Here is a 19211-nt window from a genome sequence, read left to right as displayed (position 1 = left end):
CAAAATAGGAAGTGATTTCCTTCTCTGCTAGCACAGGAAAGATCCATTCCTATATATTCAGAAAAAGGAAGGTTGTTCTGCAGTGGAGAAAGAATTATTTGGGGCTGGTTCGTAAAAGCATCTTGTAGAACTCTAAATATTATAACATTACAGTATCCATCATAGCCAGTGATGAATCATAGAATCATAGAATAGTAGAGTTGGAAGAGACCTCATGGGCCATCCAGTCCAACCCCCCGCTAAAAGCAGGAAATCGCTTCTGAAAGACGAGGGGAAATAAAATCCAAACACAGTGATGACTAGAGTTGCCACCTTTGTTTTAAAAGGGCAAGTCTATTGGTTCTTAGTCTAGTCTCCACAATTATGTGGTTAGTTTCACCTGTACACTGAAGGGTGAACATGTCGTTTTTATTTCTGCTCTTTACGCATTGTCTATGCCACAGTGCAAATATTAAATTTGTGAATGAGAATTACACTAGTGAATTCAGGAAAATCTCCTGATGTTTGAGGTACAATTTGTGATAAGAGTGATGTGTCCCTTTGTGATAAACAAGTTGAAGCTTATTCAGAAGTATTGTAGGTAAGTAAACAAGATAATCTGGAACCAGAAACTACAAGATCAAGGTTATAGTTTTCTGCTGTTCTGGAGACTAGGACTCAAAGCAATGGCTTCAAATGACAGGAAAGGAGATTCTGCCTGAACATTAGGAAGAATTTTTTGACTGTAAGAGCTGTTCAGTAGTGGAACTCTCTGCCTCGGGTGTGGTGGAAGATCCTTCTTTGAAAGCTTTTAAACAGAGGCTGGATGTCTAGCTCTCAGGGGTGCTTTGATTGTGCTTTTCCTGCATGGCAGGGGATTGTACTGGATCGCCCATGTGGTCTCTTTCAACTCTATTACTCTATGATTCTATGAAATCCACATTAAGGACAACTCAAAAACTTATTTAAGAAAGATTTTTAAGCAGAGGGTGGGGTGGGAATCCTACTAATATTTAAAATAAAATTTACCTGGGAGTGGTTTTCTGGGAGAACACATGGCTTTTCAGTATCTATATTCCTCAGTTCCCCAGGAAGTTCTGCACAATTCTGGATCAGGGTAACCAGTTCCCTTGTCCCCCCCCCCTTTCCCTTCAGACATTTTATGTATCTTATGATGTGACATCAGGGTGTCTCACCTAGTGGTGATGTCACAAGAATTATAGTAAGATGGGCAGTCCTAACTTCAGCTAACTTCAGTGGCTTAGCCATCTCTCTCTCCCTCTCTCTCTCTCCCTCCCCCCCCCTCTCTCTCTCTCTCTCTCTCTTGCCTCTTATACCTTTCTGATTTTTACTCACCTATGTTGACTCAGATTATATGTTATTTACACTTTGGTTCTCTTCTTATATAACCTTATTTGGCTCCAATCACATCCATCTGATTTTGATAAAATCCCTATACTCTTGCTTTCTGATTAGTGGAGAACAGTGAAATTGGTGGTGGCTTGATGATGATAACAATGATTACATCCTATTCAACCACTTCTATTTCCCCATCTGCTGTTCTGTATATATCACTTCTCCAACTTCCTCTGCATTTTTGTTCAAATTGTGAGAATGATGTAGCTCTTCTGATGTTTTTGAATTGCAACTGCAAAGATTTCTCACCATTGTCTATGAAGTTTAGCACAGCTGGGGCCTGCAGCTTATGAAAATCAAAAGGGCCACAAAATTCCCACTCTGGCTTAGCTAATCACTGCTGGTATAGTTCAAAATAAAATGCATGTATTTTAGTTGTGTACATTTACTTGTTGTAATAAATTACATATTTGAAAGGGATGGAAAACTTATTGTTCTTTGTAGTATTGGAAACCCCTGGTAAGAATACTGTGCTGTGAGAATCTTGCTGACTCCCCAACTTAGATTCCCCCCCCCCCTAGATTTCATGTACAGTAATACCTTGACTTAAGCAAATTTTTGCACTGAAATACTATTAATCTGTTCCAGACCCCCTGAAAATTCCCCCAATTTTTGTGATGTGTTTTTAAATAAGAAAATATAGTTTATAAATAACAAATAATGTATAAATGCATATTCACATGGAATAATAAAAAACATCAACTTTAAAATGGTAGAAGCACAAAGATGTGGCAAGGAAGCATATTTGAGGCAAGAAAATGTGGGTTGCAAGTGTAACTGCAAAGCAAAACCTGCACATTCACATGAACAATAAAGAAAGAAAGAGCAACTTTAAAATGGCAGAAGGACAAAGTTGTGGCAAGGAAGCATAAAGCACAAAGTGAAGATGCAGACGCATCATTTTCTTCATACTGTACACATTCCAGCTTTCTCTCACACACACACACCCATCTCTCTCTCTCTCTCTTTCTCTTTCTTGCTTGCTTGCTTTCCTTCCTTCTCTTCATGAAGCCAAACATACCAGGAATAAAAACCACACAAAATCAACAAACACAAAGTTCTTCAAAGGTGACAAGAGCAAAGTGGAAAGCAATCTTCCAAAGCAGAAAGAGCACGAGGCACAGAGGCTGCTCTCTTGAAGCTTTGAAGTCCTGTACTCTTGCCTTAGCGCTCCCTCAGGTGCTAGCTCTTAACTCAAAATGCTGCTATATCAAAGCAAAACACAGGTCAGGTGACAGTTCTTAAATAAAAATGCTCTTTTAACTAAAAACACTCTTAAGTAAATGTCCCACTGTATATCATATGGATATACAGATTATCTAGCAGTGGAGACTCGTATAATTCAGTTCAAAGCAGATAATCTGGGATCAGATCCTGGACTATCTTGGAATATAGGAATGTGAAGATCCAACCTTAATCTGCACAGAAGAAATGTTTTATTGGACTCATTAAAGATCAAGAAAAAATAACATGTGTAACAGCTCTGTAATATGCTATCACAAAGCCCCTAAAAATCATGTACATGCACTTAAATGTCTCTCTGTGTGTGTGTTGAACTTCTCAAAGGTTGTCCACAGTATATACTGCATTATGTATTTAATTACTTTATATTTATGTTAATTTATATTCTGCCTTTCTCCTAGAAAGGATTCAAATGTCTTAAAACCATTTAAAATGAAATACAATTAACATAATTAACACAATACTTTTGAAAAAAGTCAAAGCACAATCCTTTTTTAAAGGCCAAATTTAAAATTGCTTTTAAAACATATTAAAAACACAATGAAATCCTTTATAAGATGTCATGTGTTTCTGTGTGTTTGTATATATATATATAAAGCATCTAAGTACTATAAAGGCACCAGATCCTGTCTTATTTTAGAAACTACATCAGCAAATGGTATAGGCTATATTTCAGTGGAAGGAACTGGCAACCTACCTCTGGATACTACTTGCCTAAGAAAACCATATGAAATCCATGAGTTTGTCATAAGCTGACAGGTGACTTGAAGGCTCATAAACACAGTTGCATAACACATGATCATTTAACGTGATTTGTAAAACTCATTTTGGACTGCAGTTTACTATCACCACCATACTATCATTGTCAATGGTTGTGCTTGCTGGGGGATTGCTCAAGAGTACCTTTTCCAAGCTCTGATGTCAGTATATAGCAATGATTTCTTAGAGCTGTAGAAAAATTATGGAATTCCAACTCTTGCCAGGTCCACTCAGCATAGTCAATTGTGAGGGATCATGAAAATTAAAAGTCCAGTTTCCAATACCCCTGCATTGTTATACTGCATAAAATCACTTTCACATGCAACATTTGCTTATATAGTCACTCATCTCATAAGGACACATAGAGCAATGATACCAAAGAAATATTAATACAATACATATAAAACGAATGTGGTTGCAGTCTTCCCCACACATATGCCAGAATTTATGAGACCTTTAAATGATTAGGTCCTTGCACACTGGCCCAGACCCCTTTAATCTTCTATCTTAGCATTCTTGCACTGAGAAAGCATAGATACATCTGTCTTCAGGATCAGAGTCCATTCAGGCTCTTCAACTTCAGAATTTACAGCTCAGAGTGTCAGGCTGGGGACACGAAGGGGTGAGGCAGAGGCATGCATAGAAGCCAACATCTATGCTTCGTCCCCCTTCATACTTTTGGGTCCCCATGCATTTGAGATAATGCCTCTATAATGCTTCAATTTGCTTTATAAACATCTTTGACTCTTCAAGGGGATAAAACTTTTGATCTATGCATTACGTTTTGCCTTTAGAATTCAGTCCACTCATTTTTACCTTTACCAAGTGTAGCCAACTGTCCACATTTGCTAATGTTAGGAGCACAGGACCCTCATGGTCCATGGAAGTGAAAAACTGTAAATAAAGAAATTGCCTTAGTTTTTATTTGAGAGAACACCTCTCTAGGAACTTCTAGATCTTCTAACATGGCTCAATGACCAACTTCCACTGGAAGCAGGGTAGAGAATTGCATTGAAGGATGGAGAGATTCCTAGAAAGGTGTTCTCTCTAGAAATCTCTACGTCCTCCAGCATGACTGGAGGAAGTTGACCATACAATCAAAATAGAGGGCCTGGAGATTTCTAGAGATAAGATTTTAATCCAATTTATAGATAATCAAAATTGCAAAAGTTAAACTGGCAGATGTGGAAGAACAATTGTAAAGTCTTTATTAAAAAATCCTTGGCCTGTTTCTACTTTGGATGAGTTAGGTCCAGGTCTAAAGAGGAACTTGAGTTCTCCTCTAAATTAATGGGAGTTAAGATAGACAGCTACTTTTCACATGGTTTCAATAGGATGTAAAAACCATGGACTTATCTTAAATATTCAGATCATCAAGGTTTTATGTTTTCATTACTATATTTTGACCATTTTATCTCAAGAAAACCCAAATCTTTGGCAGTTAAGGTGTTTTACAAATAGAAACGATATCATTCAAACTCATGTTCAGTTGTTCTCAAATATTATAGGAGGCGGCCTAAAGTATGTGAAGGTGGAAATTGTTGGAATTCAACCCCATACTGCCCAAGTCTGCAGTCCATAGGTTCATGCTTTTGCTTCAAACTTCTGTTTTTCACATCTGAGTGTGTATTGAGACCTCTCCCAGCTTGTGTGTGTCAGGAGAGATGTAGTGTTTGGAGATTTCCCCCCCCCCCTCTTTTGAACCCTAGAAGAGTTTGAGTTTTAGAGTAGCTCAGACTCAGTTCTTTACTATTAAGAAATGTAGTTATTATGTTTATAAATAAACCTTTTGTAATTTTAAAGGCTGAACTCTGCATCTTTGACTTCTAAGCTCTAGATCCTTTTCCAACCACAAGACTTCACACTCTGCTTGCTGTGAGCTGAATGCTCAACTATAAGTATCCTGTTTGTACTTTTTGATGATCTGCTGTGTTTTTGGGAGTTTTCCCTAACAAAAGGCAGGTATTGATTCTTGTATTTGTCCCTTCCCCTTGCTGAGATAATGCCCACCCCAGTTCTTTTCCCCCTGTCAGATTGCAGTAACTTCTATGAGAAATAAAACAGGAGGAGCTTCAGTTGGCAGGAGAAGCTGAAGACTATGGCTAAAGACTGTGTCCCATGTTAAAGGAATTTACTATGGCTCACATTTTGGCACTGGGGACACACCAATTTGACATCCAGGTTGCTCTTGTTGTAAAATGCAAATGTTTAAACAGGTGGACATTTCCTTAGAAAAATCACACAATAGCTTGCATACATATTTACAAAACCTGCCGTTTGGTCCCACTTCAAAACAAAATCAATCTCTGCCCAGGCAAATGAGTCCAGAGCAACTAGGGTCCCTTCCACACAGAATATCAAGGCAGAAAATCCAACAATATCTACTTTGAACTAGGTTATCTGAGTCCACACAGCCATATAACCCAGTTCAAAGCAGATAATGTGGGATTTTATTCAGCTGTGTGGAAGAAGCCTTAGTTTGCTGAGCCAAAGCCAAACTGAGCTGCAACCATCCTCAAATTCTCCATCACAGACTTGCACTTGTAGCCAACAGGAGGAAATACAAAGAGCTTTCTGTCCATCTCCGAAATGGAGAAAGGTCTCATCTTTTCAAAGCCCTGGATCCACTCAATCCAGACAATTGCACAGTAATTCGTTCTCTACAATACTCCTGAGGCCATGTAACTGAATGATAGAAAAAAGGACCCCCAGACCTCAGAGTAGGTTTTAAAACAGAAGGTGGAAGGAAGGGGAAATCTATCAAAATTGGAAATACCCACCCAATCCCCCGCAACTCTGGTAAGCAGAACCAAAGAGCATTTCCCTCTCTCTCTATCCCAGAGAAAGAAAGAAAGAAAGAGAAGGAGAGAGAAGGCAGGAAGAAAAAGGAGGAAGAGATAGAGAAGGAGAAGGAGAGGGGGGAGGGGGGGAAGGAGAGATAGACGCCCCTTCCACACAGCTGAATAAAATCCCACATTATCTGCTTTGAACCGGAATATATGGCAGTGTGGACTCAGGGCCCTTCCACACAGCCCTATATCCCAGAAAATCAAGGAAGAAAATCCCACAATATCTGCTTTGAACTGGGTTGTCTGAGTCCACACTCAGAAAATATGGGATTTTCTGCCATGATATAGGGCTGTGTGGAAGGGCCCTCAGATAACCCAGTTCAAAGCAGATATTGTGGGATTTTTCTGCCTTGATATTCTGGGTTATATGGCTGTGTGGAAAGGCCCACAGAGGGGCGGGGAGAAGAAATGGGTAAGGAGAGAGGGAGGGAGACAGAGAGGGAAAGGAGGAGAGAGAGAGGGAGAGAGCGAAAGGAAAGGGAGAGAGAGGCAGGGAGGGAGAGAGAAATTCCCCAGCAAAATTCCCCTGCAAGGCTGAAAGCACACAATACGCGAGTTCCCTCATTACTTTGGAGAGCCCAGCCAAACACTTGGTCATTTGTAGCTGGCTCCAAGTCGCACAGTGTGAAGACAACACTGGCCAAAAGGAAAGTGGGGGGGGGGGGGGGGGAGAGAGAGAGAGAGAGAGAGAGAGAGAGAGAGAGAGAGAGAGAGAGAGAGAGAGAGAGAGAGAGAGAAGCGCTGGGGAAAAGAGGGGAGTGGCGGTGGTTTCAGTCTAGAGCTGCAGGTGATCCACAGGGGAGTCTCGCCTGTGAGTATACATATATGTACATGTATACTCCCGAGGCCATGTAACTGACTGTCTATCTCTACCTATACACACACCCCTCTTCTCCCCTCCAACCCTTATTTCGGAGGGTGGGGAGGCTCTGTCAGTCCTTCTCTCCCTCTCGTCCCATTCGAGCAGCCATCCCTCATCTGTCACTGGTCCCAATCAGGAGACCCGTTGCCAATGTGCTTTCTCCAGGTGAGAAACCCACCTCCCACCTTGGACCCGACTCCTCCGCCTCTCCGTGCCTCTTACCTCGGAGCCTCCCGGGAGGGCAGCTTCGGGGCCGGAGGTGTGGGCGCCCGCTCTGGGTCTGCCTGCCTCCCTTGTGTGCGCGGAGTGGGAAGGCGCGGAGGCTCTGCCCGTGGAAGAGGCAGGACTTTGGCGAGTGGCAGCCGAAGGGAGACCCGTCCCACCTCCCCAAACGGAGGAGAGGAGGAGGATGAGGGGGGAAGGAAGGAGGAGGAAACAGGCAGCGCACGAAAGGAAGGAGGAGAAGAAGGCTCCCTTCGTGACTGGCATTAATCTCTCCTTCGGCAGAGCTTCAAGGGAGCCATGGCAACGAGCCCCCGAACCTCCCCAATCTCTCTCCAGCTCCACGCAGGCAGAGACACAGCGTATTACACACACACGTTGCCACTGAAGCGCTTTCGCCCCACCACTGGCGGAGGGGAGGATTCCCCCTGGAAAACACGCGTGGGCAACGAATCTCCCGCCGGTTTACCTGGGCGGGGAAAGGGGGCCGCTCCTTTGCTCACCTGAGCCTTCTCGGTGGGATGCCTGCCTGCGTTTTGAGGGGGGGGGGTGTTGCCTGCGCTTTGGGGAGATGAGGACTGAACCGCTCCCCCATCCAAATGCCTCGACACACCCGCACAAAGAGTCAACCAAGCCACATGGACCCGTTTCCGATAGTAACACACAGCAGGGAAGGCGCGAAATGGGTTCTTCTCGCTCCCACTCAGAAATCCAATAAAACGGACTACAATGTTCCGAAAAGGGGAAGCGTGCTGTGGGGGAAACGCACACGGAAAGGGAGGCAGGTGGGCCACTCCTCCCCTCCAGCCCTGAAAACGAAATGCGCATTCCCTCAAGACGCAAAGAGGAACAGACCCCCCCCCCCCGGCAATTCCCATAGAAAGAAATGAGCACCTGGACAGCGGAAGAGCAATTCTTTGTAAGGCTGTGAGTTTGCCGGGCTGTATAGCCATGTTCCAGAAGCATTCTCTCCTGACATTTCGCCCACATCTATGGCAGGCATCCTCAGAGTATGTGAGGTCTATTGGAAATTAGGCAAGAGAGGTTTATACATCTATGGAAGGTCCAGGATGGGAGAAAGAACTCTTGTCTGCTGGAGGCCAGTGTGAATGTTGCAATTAATCACTTTGATTAGCATTGAAAAGCTCTGAAGCTTCAAGCCCTGGCTGCTTCCTTCCTGGGTGTAACCTTTGTTGGGAGGTGTTAGCTGGCCCTGATTATTTCCTGTTTGGAAATCCCGTTTTCAGATTTATCTACTGTCCTGATTTTAGAGTTTTATTAAATACTGGTAGCCACATTTTGTTCGCAGAGACTACACAGAGAAGCCATTGAAATCCACAAGCATGTGGACAATTTCAAAAGAAAGGAGAAAAACATGAAAATGTACAAAATCTGGCCAGCAGTATTTTAAAAAAAGTCAGGACAGTGAATAAAGAACAACACTCTGAATTCCAAACATGAATCAATCAGGGCCAGCTAACACCTCCCAACCAAGGATTTCCCCAGGAAGCAACCAAGCCTTGAAGCTGCAAGGCCATTCAATGCTAATCAAGGTGATCAATTGCGACATTCACACTTGCCTCCAACAGACAAGAGTTTTTTCTCCCACCCTGGACTTTCCACAGATATATGAACCTCACTTGCCTAGTTTCCAACAGACCTCACAACCTCTGAGGATGCCTGCCATAGAGGTGGGCAAAAGGTAAGAAGAGGATGCTTCTGGAACATGGCCATACAGCCTGGAAGATTCACAGCAACCCAGTGATTCCGGCCATGCAAGCCCTCGGTCGGCAACACCTTGTGGCTTCTTTCCCACTCCAAAGGAGAGACAGGCCTGCCTTCCCTCTCGCAGACCATCCAGGTGTGCAGCCCAGCCCGACTCCAGCAAGGGGAGCGTGGGCGCCCGGCTTCTCCCCCTGCCCAGCCTGGGATACACGGACTCGCACCCATCCACCCGGCCTCTCTCTCTCCCCCCTTGCCACGCGCAGCCACCCGGCGTTACCAAGAGCAACGGGAAGCTCCTCGGGGAGCGCGCCCTACCGTATGCCACGCACCGCCAGGTCTTCTCTTCCCAAAGCAGCTGCTTGGAACAAGGATGGGCACGCGGAAGGGGGCAGGGGGCCCCGAGTGGGTGTCAGGGCTTTCCCTTGGCCACAGCTGCCTTCCTTCCACTCGCGAGGCAAGAGCACACACCCCTTCTGCTCCCCCACCTTCCCTCCTCGGGCGCTGGTGATGGGAGTGCCTTCCTGCCAGCTGCCTTCGCCTCCTCCTTTTCCTCCTGCTGCCCAAAGGCAAGGAGCTGCAAAAAGTCCAGTCCTGGCATGCTCTTTTATAGAGTGCACCTCACCTCCATGCCCTGAATACTCAGGTATCTTTTGTTATTATTATTTGCCTGCTGCCACTCCCTTTCCAGCGGAATGTGCTTGGAAAGCAGGCAGAGGAGCCACCTGAGAGCCTGGGTGGTTGGGAGGACTCCGGCCCCTTCTACACTGCCCTATAATCCAGATTATCAAAGCAGATAATCCACATACTTTGAAGTGGATTATCTGAGTCTACGTTGCCATATAATTAAGGTAAAGGTAAAGGTTTTCCCTGACGTTAAGTCCAGTCATGTCTGACTCTGGGGGTTGGTGCTCATCTCCATTTCTAAGCTGAAGAGTCGGCGTTGTCCGTAGACACCTCCAAGGTCATGTGGCTGGCATGATTGCTTGGAGCGCCATTACCTTCCCACTGGAGTGGTACCTATTGATCTACTCACGCTGGCATGTTTTTCAACCTAGCAAGGTTGGCTTATTACTTACTTGCTTAGACGATCCCTCATAATCTGAAGATGATGGTCCTCCAAGTGTAGTGTCTTGGTGGCCGTGGAGACCTATTCTTGACCCGCATGTTCTTCCACAGTGAGGACCTCGGTTTCCAGGTGGAAGGTGGTCCCAGTCAGGGTAGGCTTGACACACCTTCCTCTTGGCACATTTCTCCCTTAAGCCTTCCATTTATGCCTCCTTGAATTCTGCAACACTGCTGGTCACAGCTGACCTCCAGTTAGAGCACTCAAAGACCAGGGCTTCCCAGATCTCAGTGTCTATGCCACAATTTTTAAAGCCCATTTTTAGATCTCTTTTCCTGTCCACCAACATTACGTTTCTCATTCTTGAGTTGGGCATATAGCAACTGCTTTGGGAGACAGTGATCAGGCATTCGGACAATGTGGCCAGTCCAGAGGAGTTGATGGCATAGGAGCATCACTTTAATGCTGGTGGTCTTTGCTTCTTCCAGCACCCTGACATTTGTCTGCCTGTCTTCCCAGGAGATTTGCAGGATTTTTCAGAGGCAACACTGGTGGAATCGTTATAGGAATTGAGTGTGACATCTGTGGACAGGCCACAATTTGCAGGCATATAGCAGGGTTGGGAGAACAATGGCTTTATAAACAAGCACCTCGGTAGTCTAGAAGGGGCTTCTGAGGATGCCATTTACACTGGAGAATCCACACCATCTCATAGAATCAGTCCAACCAACATCCTGACATGCAGGAAAACACAGTCAAAGCACTCCTGACAGATAAACATCCTGCCTCTGCGTAAAAACCTCCAGAGAAGGAGACTCTATCAAGTCCCAGGTAGAAGCATTAGGAAGTTCCTCCTAATGTTCAAGCAAAATCTCTTTTCCTGCAATTTGAATCTATTGTGTTGTCAAAGGCTTTCATGGCCGGAATCATTGGGTTGCTGTGAGTTTTCCAGACTGTATGGCCATGTTCCAGAAGCATTCTTTCATGACGTTTCACCTGCATCTATGGCAGGCATCCTCAAGGTAATGAGGTAGCTAGCATTTCTGTGAAACATGAAAGGCACCGCAGACTAATCCAACCAGAGAAGTCAGCCATAGCAGAGCACTGGATGAACTATCTTGGACACAGAGTATTATTTGAGAACACAGATTATTTGGCCCACTCTAACAACCACCATGTCAGACTACACAGAGAAGCCATTGAAATCCACAGGCATGTGGACAATTTCAACAGCAAGAAGGAAACCATGAAAATGAACAAATTCTGGCTGCAAGTTTTAAAATACTCTAAAATTAGGACAGCAAATAATGAACTGCACTCATAAAACAGGGAAATCTCAGACGTGAAACAATCAGGGGCAGTTAACACCTCCCAACAAAGGATTACCCCAGGCAGGATGTAGCCAGGCTTTGAAGCTGCAAGGCCATTAAATGCTAATCAAGGTGGCCAATTGAAACATTCACACCTGCCTCAGAGAAGAATTCTTTCTCCCACCCTGAACATTCCAGTTATATAAACTACACTTGCCTGGTTTCCAACATACCTCATTACCTCTGAGGATGCCCTGATTGTTTCCTGTCTGGCATTCCCATCTTCAGACTGTTGTTCTTTATCTACTGTCCTGATTTTAGAGTTTTTTTAAAAAAATACTGGTAGCCACATTTTGTTCACAGAGACTACACAGAGAAGCCATTGAAATCCACAAGCATGTGGACACTTTCAACAGAAGAAGGAAACCATGAAAATGTACAAAATTTGGCCAGCAGTATTTAAAAAACTCTAAAATCAGGACAGTGAATAAAGAACAACAATCAGAATTCCAAACATGAATCAATCAGGGCCAGCTAACACCTCCCAACCAAGGATTTCCCCAGGAAGCAACCAAGCCTTGAAGCTGCAAGGCCATTCAATGCAAATCAAGGTGATCAATTGCGACATTCACACTTGCCTCCAACAGACAAGAGTTCGTTCTCCCATCCTGGACCTTCCACAAATATATGAACCTCAGTTGCCTAGTTCCCAACAGACTTCACAATCTCTGAGGATGCCTTCAATAGATGTGGGTGAAACGTCAGGAGAGAATGCTTCTGGAACATGGCCATACAGCAACCCAGTGAATTCTGTTGCCTTCAGAGCAGCAGAAAACAAGCCTGCCCCTTCTATACTACCATATAATCCAGATTATGAAATCAGATAACCCACATTATCTGCTTTTAACTGTATTATATGAGTTTACACTGCCATATAATCCAGTTAAAAGCAGAGAATCTGGAATGTATAAAGCATTGTAGATGGGGCCTAAATTCCCCCTTGGCCTTCTTTTTTCCAAGCAACATACCAAGTTCCCTACCTTGTTCCCCACTGGGCTTGGTTTCCAAATCTTTGATCATCTTGGTCACCCTTCTCTGGGTGTCCAGGTCATCAAAATCCTTCTTGAATTATACCCAGAACTGGACACAGTGTTCCAGATGGGATCTGATGAAAGCAGGGTACAGTGGCACTATACCCTTGATCTCTATACTCCTATTGATGTAGCCCAGAATTGCATTGGCTTTTTTAGCTGCCTCACCACACTGTTGACTTATGTTCACCTTGTGATCTATTAAGACTCATAGATCCATTTCACATGGATGGTTTTCAAGCCAGGTATCACCCATCCTATATCTGTGCATTTCATTTTTATTGCCAAAATGTAGTACCATACATTTCTCCCTGCTGAAATTCATTTTGTTAGTTTTGGCCCAGCTTTGATAGCCCTTCAACTGCCATGGTTCAATGTGATTTAATCATGGGAGTCATGGTTTTAAAAGGCCTTCAAGCCTTCTCTGCCAGATAGTGATGGTGTCTCACCAAATTACAACTCCCAGGATTCCATAGCATGCCACCATGGCAGTTAAAGCACTGTCAAACTGCATTAATTCAGCAGTGGAGATGCACCCAGTGAGGTAGAAGATGGTTGCAGAAGAAGGCCACCCTTACATGGGAAAGGAGCTGGGAAAAGCACAGGGCTAACAAGATGACCATTGTGAGAAGTAGCCTTCCACTCCTCTACAGATCAACAATGGGGTTCTCTCTTCTTCTTTTCAACAGTGAAATAAATGCATCATGTTTTCAGTTTTTAAAACAGTGAGCTGACTGTCGTGGTCCATCAAGGCCACTTTGAAGACACACTGGAACAAATGACAAAGTATCACTGTAATGCATTGATGTCTCCTTTGAGACACACACAAATAAAGCATGGCATCAGAATGCATCAACCAGGGCTGATTGAAATCTAACACAGTATCTCCAAATGACCCACCACAAATAGCTGTGTGATGCACTGGCACAGGCTGTGGCCCAATAAGCCATAACATCTGCACTCATCTGATCCAGTGCAACCAAGTGGGTTTGCAGCTGATGGCCCTAGGAAAATATTGAGATAGATTGGATCTTGCTAAATGAGTTCACAGACACCATTGGCTCTGATGTTACTTGTTTGCCAAATGGCTGTAAAAGTGAATTAAGGGTGCATCTACATTGTAGAATTAATGCAGTTTGAAACCACTTTAACTGGCTCAATGCTATGGAATCAGAGTTGTAGTTTGGTGAAGCACCAGCACCCTTTGGCAGAGAGGGCTAAAAACTTTGTAAAACTACAACTCCGATTTTTTTTGGTGTCAACAGAGACTTGAGAAACTGCAAGTTGCTTCTGGTGTGAGAGAATTGGCTGTCTGCAAGGATGTTTCCCAGGGGACACCCAACAGCCTCACCATAGATTACAGTTGCAAACAGGTTCCCAGGATTCTTACAACAAAGGAGAGACACCCCTTTCTGTCATCATTTTGATACCTTACAACAACCCTTTGAGATTGGACCAGTAGCACTACATTTGCTATCTTAACATCTCAGGAAACATCCAGACAAACACATTTGTCATGGATGTAGAATAGATAGGGATGAGGTGAGTCCTGAGAAATGGTCATTGCTACTACAGTCAGTAGAACTTCTCAACAGCCACTATGGGACATTGGCCCTCCCTCCCTCCTCTTCTGTTTGCTCTTCACCTATGCAATAGGATATAATTTATTTTTTTAAATGATAGCAAATGTGCAGTTGGGGGCATTTGGTATTCCTGAGGCTTTTCACAATAAGCCTGAAGCAGATTTCTCAGATTTTCTAAGTGTATGAATGGTAAGTGAGACTTGCTTTATGACTATTTATCTTAACTTCTGTATTACTATTTTGAATACCATCTTTATTTTAACATTTTGTTCTAATTCAACAAGGCAACTAAAATCTGTGAGAGTCCTAGCTTCTCAATCAGTAGTCTGGCACTGTGATTTCTAGATCAATTTGTGAACTTAAGGATTTTAAAACTCCAGCAATGGCATCTTCTTATATGTCTCTCTCATTCCTCCAGATTTTCATCTGTCTCTCTGGCTGTATAAACATTGGGTTTCTGAAAAAAACATGGAAATATATTGGCTTCAGTTTTTATTTTTGCCAGTGTTCTGAAGACCATACAGGGACTGAGACTTCCACAGGAATGGATTGCAATTGCCTGCAATTCTGCTTCTTTCTTTAGATCAGTGGTTCTCAACCTGTGGGTCCTTCAACTCCCAGAAATCCTAACAGCTGGTAAACTGGCTGGGATTTCTGAGAGTTGTAGGCCAAAAATCTGGGGACACACAGGTTGAAAACCACGGATCCTTTAGAAATCACAGCCCTTCTCCATATAGAGCTTGGAAAGTTACTTTTTAAAATTTCAAGTACAGTGTTCCCTCACTTATCGAGGGGGTTAGGTTCCAGGACCATTCGCAATAAATGAAAATCCGCAAAGTAGGGACACTATATTTATTTTAATATTTATACATTATTTTAATAGTTATACACTATTTTAAGTCTTTATCAACAAATTGTGTGTTGATAAATCGCCTCCTTCTCCTCTCGTTGCCACTTGGGCTCCTTTTCTCTCCTTTTGGCTTCTTCTTCCTCCCTTCCTTAGGCTGTAAATTGTAATTTTTTATGATTTATAATAGTCTTTTAGAGTTTATTGAAAAACCACAAAACAGCAAATCGTGAAAAGTGAACTGTGAAGTAGTGAGGGAACACTGTAATCAGTTATGGTTGTACTTCTAAATCTCAAAAAAAGTTATTGTTGTTGTAAGGCTTTACTTTTCACCTTCACAAAAGTAGCTGACATAGTACCTTTTTCATAACTTTAAAAGGCTCTTCCATGCCATACGGTGTAATGCTATGATTCCATTTTAACTGCCATGGTACAAACCTATGAAAACCTGGAATTTGTAGAGCTCTCTGGCAGAGGATTCTAAATGTGTCTACCTACACTGTCAAGTTTAGTATTGCATAGGATACTGCCATGGCATTTAAAATGAAATCATGATGTTATCATTCTGTGTTGTGACACAACTTTACTGCTTACTGCAAAAGTAGTAAAGTTAGCCTTCAACAAGGTAAACTGTAATGTAACGTTTTTTGTGTGTCAGAAGTGCCTTGAGAAACTGCAAGTCACTTCTGGTGTGAGAGAATTGGCCATCAGCAAGGACGTTGTCCAGAGGACGTCTGGATGATTGATGTTTATACCATCCTATGGGATGCTTCTCTCATGTCTCTGCATGAGAAGCTAGAGCTCGACAGACGGGAGCCTACCTCGCTCCCTACCCTGCTCCCTGGATTTGAACCAGCCACCTTTCAGTCAACCAGTCCTATTGGCACAAGGGTTTAACCCATTGTGCCACCAGGGGCTCCATGTAACTTATTAATGTCTTGATGATTACAAAAAGAATTAATTACAAGTGATTTGCATTGAGATTGATTTTGTATTCTGCTCTGTACGACAGGCCTAAGAATGAAGCCATTCTTTGAAATCTTGATTCTGCCTTTCCAGTCTCAAAGGAATTTCTGACCATTCCCAATTGAGAGCATAATGCCAGACAGAGAAAGTTTCCTGCAAGGAGCTCTGGAGTTGCACATCTTCCTCTGACAAAAACTAGAAGACATGAGATATGAGCAAGGCCTGAGGTGTTAATATCCCCATTGCTTCTAATAGCAGGACTGTAAATGTTTTTCTTATCTAGAACTTTGGAGGTAATCTCTGAGGTTGCATATCAGCACCTCAAACACTTTTTTCTTTCATCCTTAAGATTGTTGCTACCTCACAATTAAAAATCTACTAGGAGAGAAAAATAGTGAATGGCGCTGATTATCTTAATATCGGCTCCATTCTTTTGTCTCTTAAACCAACTCACATAACAATCCATTCATTAGATGAATAGAACATATGCAATGAATCAGTGTTTGTATGTGTGTGAGAGTGTGAATTCACACCCATCAGTGCACACAGGTATATACACACATATATGTATGGATTCTCTAATCCATACATACACATGTGAAACCGGAATAAAGTAGTTTAGCTATAGCTTTTCCAGGTCATGACTCTTCATAGATTGTGTATGAAAAAAGAGGGAGGGAGGGAAGGAGGGAGGGAGGAAGAAATCCAGTTCCTGGACCATTTTAACCTTTTCCCTCTTTTATTAATCTGGTGAATACTCCTCAGCAATTTACTATGATACAAATTAATTTAATAAACCATTATGCCTTCTGCTGTGTGTATCTGTGGTCCTATCTTCTTCCAGCCCTTAGGTGTTGCCCTAGTGGTCAAATTATGTTTTTTAATGTCAGGAGCAAGTTGAGAAACTGCAAGTTGCTTCTGGTGTGAGAGAATTGGTCATCTGCAAGGATGTTGAACAGTGAAAACAGGTACTGTGGGCTACATTTTATTAGCCAGCAGGTTGCATATACCTGGTTGGACATAGCTACCATTCATATAACATTCTGCCAAGGATTCCAGGTACATTCTTTCTATGTTATTCACATCAGTCTTCTGAAATATGCCCCACTTGACATTTCCCTACTGTTATTGATGAGAAACTGGCAATAAAAGAATGGAGTCTAGCATAAAACTATTAAGGGCCGTTGTATGACTGAGGAGTGTTTTGAAGTGGCACCATTCCATGTCTATGCACTGATCAGGCTGACTAAATGATCAGACATCAACAGCATGATTCAGCAGACCCATGGGGGTGATGAGCACTGTGTGATGACAGAACAGGCAAGTCTCTGTTGGTGGTTTCCACTGATTTTAACAGCCAATGCAATGGAAAACACGAAGCAAACTTTGCATAGATATTTGATTGTCTCACCAGACTCAGCCTTGGCAGACCAGTTGTCTCACATAAAAGAAGGAGGGAGAGATCACTTGGCTGAGAAGCATGTCTTTCTATGACTGAAGAACCAGTTCCAGACCTTTATACTAATGATTTGTGCTTGCAAATTACCTTACTTGGCTTGTTGTGAGTTTTCAGGGCTGTATGGCCATGTTCCAGAAGCATTCTCTCCTGACATTTTGCCCACATCTATGGCAGGCATCCTCAGAAGTTGTGAGGTATATTGGAAACTATGCAAGGGAAGTTTATATACTGTATCTGTGGAAGGTCCAGGGTGGGAGAAATAATTATTGTCTGTTGGAGGCCAGTATGAATGTTGTAATTAATCACCTTGATTAGCATTAATGGCCTTACTAGCTTCAAGGCCTGGCTTTTTCCTGCCTGGGGAATCCTTTGTTCAGAGGTGTTAGCTGGCCCTAACTCATTCATGTCTGGAATTCCTCTGTTTTCAGAGTGTTGTTCTTTATTTACTGTTCTGATTTTAGAATGTTTCAATACTGGTAGCCAGTTTTTGTTCACCCTACTTGGTTCAGAAAGGGCTGTCACTTTATAATTGCAACATCTGTATTAAAATATTTCACAGATGGTTTCCAGGCACAATCCAAATAATGGTTTTCTGTGAACAATGAAGACTCATCTAGCCTGTGACCAGAACAGCTGGCAAAGTCCTTGGGGAGAAGATAATCCTAGAACATCATCTGAGGTCCTACATGTGTTCATAAAAAAGCATATTGATCATGATTGTCCAAACACATGTGACCTGCTAGATAAAAACTGGTCATGACTCTCCAGGTCATGACTCTCCATGTACATCAATACTTGGTCAGGGTTTCATAGAATCACAGAATAGTAGAGTTGGAAGAGACCTCATGGGCCATCCAGTCCAACCCCCTGCCAAGAAGCAGGAAATCGCATTCAAAGCACCCCCGACAGATGGTCATCCAGCCTCTGCTTAAAAGCCTCCAAAGAAGGAGCCTCCACCACAGTCCGGGGAAGAGAGTTTCACTGCCGAACAGCCCTCACTGTGAGGAAGTTCTTCCTGATGTTTAGGCGGAATCTCCTTTCCTGTAGTTTGAAGCCATTGTTCCGCGTCCTAGGCTGCGGGGCAGCAGAAAACAAGCTTGCTCCCTCCTCCCTATGACTTCCCCTCACATATTTGTACATGGCTATCATGTCTCCTCTTAGCCTTCTCTTCTGCAGGTTAAACATGCCCAGTTCTTTAAGCCTGTGATGTCCCATGGCCCTCTGGATCACAGCGATGAAGACATGGAATTTCTGCCGTTTCAGCAAGAGGCTGTTCCGTTCCAGATGCCTTTTGTTGACAATTTTAGGCCGGAGCTCATTAAAAAGGACCTTGAACAGGCGCCTATTCCCAGCACCTCTCCCCCCTTCGTGAGAAGGGAGTTTTGGGAGGCTAGCAGCTCAGAAAAAGTGCAAACACAGAAAAGCGCCCGATTAGCAGCTAGACAGAGTGTTAATTAGCTCGTTTCCCCTGAGAATTTTCAGGGAGGATCGCATCTGGATGAAGATGTTGGTTCAGCTCTTTTCCCTTGGGAAAAGGAGCACTGGACACCTGCTTTGAGGAAAGATTTGAAGTTCTTTAAAAGTTCCCCGCACTGGCTAGTCCTCGCAGAGTCAACAAGTCAGTTGAAGGATTAACTTCGGTTCCAGCCTAGTGTGGACTGCGTTTTAAGTCCGCTATCTTCCAGTCTCATCGTGCCTTGCCTTGTCGTGTTTTTTGTCCTGCCGTGTTTCCAGCCTTGCATCTTTGTGTCAAGAATCCAGTCTTGTCTTCAATTCCTTGCCTTGGACTTACTTTGAACTCTAGAAAATCTTGGACGTTTTCCCCACTCAAACTGCTT

The 19211-nt window shown here is 43.4% G+C and overlaps 1 protein-coding gene across 5 annotated transcripts in view; it reads right to left on the bottom strand.

Moving 5' to 3' along the window:
- Positions 1-9558, bottom strand: part of chl1 (cell adhesion molecule L1 like) — a 305075-nt gene extending 295517 nt beyond the window's left edge. The window contains exon 1 of one of the 5 annotated variants that reach the window (XM_016991664.2): positions 9370-9558. The gene's annotated coding sequence lies outside the window, so the exon portion shown is untranslated. Of the gene's footprint in view, positions 1-7329; positions 7633-9369 lie in introns of those variants that run through there. The other 4 variants (XM_062969716.1, XM_008105361.3, XM_008105356.3 and 1 more) reach the window with 4 other exon arrangements.
- Positions 9559-19211: the final 9653 nt, after the last annotated feature.

The sequence above is a fragment of the Anolis carolinensis genome, chromosome 2, assembly GCF_035594765.1.
Source record: "Anolis carolinensis isolate JA03-04 chromosome 2, rAnoCar3.1.pri, whole genome shotgun sequence".
Classification (NCBI taxonomy): Eukaryota; Metazoa; Chordata; class Lepidosauria; order Squamata; family Dactyloidae; genus Anolis; species Anolis carolinensis.
This window is presented reverse-complemented; position numbering and strand designations above follow the sequence as displayed.